At 40.6% G+C, this 5,729-nt stretch overlaps 1 protein-coding gene across 8 annotated transcripts in view; it reads right to left on the reverse strand.

The window, feature by feature from the left end:
* The window catches only part of Ldlrad4 (low density lipoprotein receptor class A domain containing 4), a 474,517-nt gene that overhangs the window by 50,842 nt on the left and 417,946 nt on the right, over positions 1-5,729 (reverse strand). The window lies entirely within an intron of this gene.

The following is a 5,729-nucleotide window of genomic DNA, read 5'->3' on the forward strand; positions in this document are numbered from 1 at the left end:
GAGGGGCTCTTTCTCTTTTTTCTCTCTCTCTCTCTCTCTCTCTCTCTCTCTCTCTCTCTCTCTCTCTCTCGTAAGTACAAATACGGCATAGAAAAAATCCTTTAAAGTCAGAACTTTGAACTATCCTGTGCAATTTTAGTTCAAAAGATTCTGAGACTGCAGAAAAAGAATCCCAGGTAACAGGCCAGGGCCATTCAAACAAGAAAGCAGAGCGCTATCTCAAGGGCTCTTCCTCTGCTTGATTTTGTGCAGGCAGTCACTCTCCTCCTGATGGCTAGACGGTTTTTTCAAATGTTCATAAAACATCTCTTATGTATTCTGATGCTCTGAGGCTGTGTGAAGAGACTTCAGGGAAGGCTGTGCTTCTGCTGCGTTTTCAAAAAAAAGAAAAAAAAAAAAAAATCACCTGTCAGCCACAGTGAAAAGGGCAGAGTGCCGTGGTAACACTGCAAATAACCCCAGCCACAAGCACGGCTCTATGCCCAAAATAGCTTTTGTTTTTCCTTATTTAGGGTAAATAGGAATGACATGTGGGCCACAACAACAGCTTTGGCTGTAGGAAGAGTTGTCAAAGCAAAACTAAACTCTTGGTTACCACCAGCCTTAGAAAGGAGGACAGGAATGTCAGCAGCCAGGCCCTGCTGTGGGCCCAGAAATGTCACCTGGGCCCTAACAAGACAGACTGGGCACTGGAGACATCACTCTCTCCTGTTCTAATTATTGGAAGGAAGACAGGAACAAAGAGCTACCAAGAAGACTTTTGGGAAGTTTCACATCAATAAAAGGTGCAGAAGTTAGGCAAGTAAATTCACCTTTGGTCACAGGGTCAAATCAAAGCAATGTGCTTTGTCTTGAGTAATTTCTAATTTAAAAATGTACCACCCCCTCTTTTTGTGATGCTCTTACTGACTGTTCTAAGAGCTATATTGCTAAGTGAATGTACAGAGTCTCAACCACATTCAGAGTCCCCAGCTCATGGAATACTCTAGAAGAGTCAGCTGCAAGAAGAATTACAAATGGCTTCCACCTCAAATCAGCTTCCCTGGCCTTTAGCTATCACTTATTCCTAGATCCTAGGAGGTCCTTGCAGACTGGGGAAGGCAGTTTCCAGTCAAAGTTCATTAGCATGATAGGCTCACTGGGACACAAAGTCTACACAGATATTCACAAGCTTGCATATGACTGTCGTCTAAGTCTATTCTTTAAAATGGGATTTGGTCAGTTTCATGGGATCTTAAACTCCTTCGCTAATAGATATATTTGCATTTGGATTTTTAGTTTAGTTTTATTTTTTTATGTGTATGTGTATATTGCCTGCATGTATATAAGTGCATCTGTATTGTGCAATGCCTATGGAGGTCAGAAGAAGGTGCCAGATCCCCTGGAACTGGAGTTACAGACAGTTGTTAACTACCACGTGGGTGCTGGGAATTGAACCCAGGTCCTCTGCAAGAGTAGTCAGTGCTCTTAACTGCTGAGTCATCTCTCCAGCCCTGTGTTTTGGTTTTTTGAGGGTTTCATTATATAGCCGAAGCTGGCCTGGAATTCACTATGTGCCCCAGGCTGGCCTGGACCCTACAGAGGTCCACCTGCCTCTGCCTCCTGAGTACTGGGATTAAAGCTGTACACTATCATGCCCAGCCATATTTATACTTTGGAGTGTATATTATTTAGAATGATATGAATATTTCACATAGTTTAAAAATCAATATGGTTTTCATTTTAAATATTTTTATTTATTATTTTTATTTTATGTGTATGAGTGTATTACCTGCATGTGTGTAAGTGCACTCATGTCATGCAATGCCCGCAGAGGTTAGAAGAATGCACTGGATTCCCTGGAACTGGAGTTACGTACAGTTGTTAGCTACCATGTGGGTGGTGGGAATCAAATCCAGGTCTTCTGTAAGACAAGTCCGTGCTCTTAACTGTTGACCATCTCTCTAGCCCCCATGATTTTCATTTTAATAGCCACTCAGTTCTTGTTTAGTTGATTTTCTTCTCACTGGGCATTTTGGTCATGCAAACCAATCTTAATTAAGCTGCTTGTTCATTCTGTTTAATCTGTTTAGAAACTAAGTTAAAAAACTTTTGACCTTATAGATAAAAGCTGGTTTTAAAGCTAGCTAGCATCTCACACACTGATATCCCCCAACGCCTGCCTTGTATTTCTGTGCAATAGTTACCACAGATGACCAAGCACAGTGTCTACAGAAAGAGGCTCTTGTCTGAGGTATGTACATCACATAGCCAGGTTAACATGGCCCAGCTTCCCACTACATTTGCTGAGGGGCTCCCTGGGCTGGTTCCACAGGTGGGGCCCTTGCCGTTTGTTCTTAGTCCTCTAAACACACTAGAGGAAGTTGCTTCTGGAAGAAGATTCAGAGCCAAATCATAATCAGAGTTTCAAGCCATTATACACATCTCATTCTGGCTACACTTTATAAATGCTGACCTTTTAAACTGATAGGTGTCAATGTTTCTTTTCCCTTAATTCAGAGAAAGTGGCAGCACACAAAGCTGAAGACTGTGGGAAAGACATTGAACAAAAGTACACAAATGTGATCATATAATAACACCTACGGTCACAAACTCTTCTACTTTGTCTTGAAATAACATCTCTAAAATAAGTACTCTGATCAGGCTTTACAAATACTAGTTTTTCAGTGTTGATAACATGTCTTAAAGCTACATAAGCCTTTCCTATGTATAACAGAGGCCTGGGACGTGATGCTAGGCGGGGTTAACAAGGCGCACATTTCACAAGGGTTTGTTGGTAGCAATGCAGACATGACTGAACAGCACTAACAACATCACCAGAGCTTCCTCTACAAAGGTTCAGTTTATTAATCCATTTGACAAATATTTATGAAGTGTTTTCAGCCCTCAGGAGGAAATACACGGGACCTTAACTATAATCCTACAGAGATATACCTTTCATGGGACTGGACTTGTCTGGGGTTCTATCCATAGGTCATTGTTTTCTTAAAGAACTGAACCTACTCAAGAATTGGGCTTTCAGCCAGGATCTATATAGGACAAAGTAAGGTAGTTATTACTCCAAGTATTACAACCTAATAGCTCAGGGGTTACTCAGAGTTCTGGGGAAAAATACACTCCACTATACAGAAATTATGTTTTCTATAATCCTATTTAGAAGTAGCCCAGCCCAACCTTTGGTTTTCTCACCATGGGTTTCTCTGGCACAGCTGCTCCCTCCTCCATTCACAACAGAAATTCTCACAGATAAAGATCATTTGAAGGGTAGAAATGCCATTTCAACAGTTATGCAACAGAAACCTGGCATTTATAAACATCTACAAAGCTTTACTGCTATATTCTAGAAACTTTCAAGTACTATGCATCTTTTATCTTCACACCAGCCCTGTAAAGCTTATCTTCTTATTCCTAACTTTTTGATGAGGGAGCTGAGGCTCAGAGAGGATGAATATTTAGTCTAAGATTAAATGGCTAGTAAGAGGTAAGAAGGAGACAGACTCTGGACAGTCTGATTGGAAGTTTTCAGATACTCATCATTTTTCTTAGTGAGTAGTAAACAATCAACAAATGTAAATTCTCCTGAAGGTAACCAAAGAATGTCAGCAGATTGATAAGGGCTTGTTCAGATTTTTTAATCCTGATTGCCTAATTTCTTTTGGAATCAAGGTATATGTTAACTCACAAATCCATTTTCAAGATTTCATATTTCCACATTATCACGAGGCTCTTGAAGCTATTTTATATTTCAGATGCTTACAACTCCAATCAATGTTTCTGCATGGCATGGCAGACAAGTGGATCTCTGTAAGATCAAGGCCAGCCTGGTCTACATAGCAAGTTCCAGGCCAGCTGGGGCTACAGGGAGACCCTGTCTCACCCCCCCAATAAAAAACAAAGGTTCTGTCCATCATACATTTCCATTCTTTGGGGTTTTAACTATGCTGTAAAGTTTTGCTCTGAGATGAACTTTTCCACATAAAAATTATGCTCTGAAATTTTGTCTTTATAAAACAAAAGTACATTTTAAGAGTTTACTGTCCTCAAAGCTCATAAATAAAGACTTAGATGAACACAAACACTATGCCTCTAAAGATGCAAAACATAGCAGTAGTTTGATATTTGTGGGCATTAGCTTATAGCATGAAATAATTTACTAATGTATCCTCAGTGCTTAAAAATTGCAGCATATAGAAGCCCTTGCATGTGCTTCCACCAAGCCCCATACTGTAGAAATGCTAGGAAATATAAAAGTGTGTGCTATGAAGCCAGAAAGCCAAGACACATAAAAAGTTTGTTAAATAGTCTAAATAAAATAGCCTTAGGATAACTTATCATAAAGTGAACTCCAGTTATTAAACATATTTTAGTTTATCTTACACATTATCTATGCAACTACAATGTTATTTTTTTGTAAGAAAAAAAAACTATTCCATGTTTATGGTGGCACAGATTTTCACAATGCCCAAGATATTCCCTACTAAGTGGGATATATACCTTTGAAAACTATTAGTTTTCCAAATCTTACTGGAAAATGGATGGGCAAAAGAAAGTTTTATAGTGGCTAAATTCAGATGCCACGTCAATGCAAGCCTGGGTTCTAGAGCTGCCACCTGTGTTAGACTGAGCTGGACTCATTTCCTCCTCTATTAAATGAAACTGAGAATACCTTTTTCATTTGGTGCTTGGGAGAATAAAGTAAGGCATTAAAACTTTCACTAATCAGAGTCCGGCCAAGGGACCAGTAGCATCTCTTGGAGCTCACCGAGATTCATAATCTCAGTCAGCTGCTCAGAGCCCACATGTTAACAAGATCCTAGGTTGGGGTCAGGAAGATGGCTCAGTGGGTAGAGGTGCTTGCATGCAGAGGCTGAAGGACCTGAGTTCAATGCCCGGATCCCACAAGATGCAGGAGAGAACTGACTCCTAAAGAAAGTTGTCCTCTGCTGTACACACAGACATAGACACACACAGAGACATACAGACACACACACAGACACACACACACACACACACACACACAGACACACACACACAGACACACAGACACACAGACAGACACACAGACACACACAGACACACACAGACACACACACACACACACACACACACACACACACACACACACACAGACACACACACCCACAGACACAGACACACAGACAGACACACAGACACACACAGACACACACAGACACACACACACACACACACACACACACACACACACACAGGTCTGTCTCCCTGATGCACACATAGAGAAACTGTGACTTGTGCACAGCACAGTGAGGAAGTGAGTATAGAATCCTGGTCTCATTTTTGATAATGACTCTTCCACAATGACTTTAAAGAATGATAAAAATTGGGTTAGTCTAAGGGAGGGGGGAAGGAAGGGTTTATGAGGAACCTTAGGGGATAAGGAGAAAGAAGAAGCTCAACAGAGGTAGGATCATAGGAGCAAGGGTATTAGTAAGGAAGAAAGGGGGGGAAGTGGGAAAACCATGATAGAGGGGTGAGACAATACAAGAGAGAAACAATGCCTAGCTAGTCACAAAAACCAGAGGGAACCATATTATTCCTACAATCTACTGACAAATTATACATAACAGATCAAGAAATATATCTCTAGATAAGGTTTATTTGAGACCAACTGGTCATTACCCAAGATTTATCTGCAGGACACACAGTAATTAAAAATGCCAGAATGGTGGAACTAAAACCTTCTTAGATGT

The sequence above is a fragment of the Nannospalax galili genome, unplaced genomic scaffold (assembly GCF_000622305.1).
Source record: "Nannospalax galili isolate Female #2095 unplaced genomic scaffold, S.galili_v1.0 scaffold169, whole genome shotgun sequence".
Classification (NCBI taxonomy): domain Eukaryota; kingdom Metazoa; phylum Chordata; class Mammalia; order Rodentia; family Spalacidae; genus Nannospalax; species Nannospalax galili.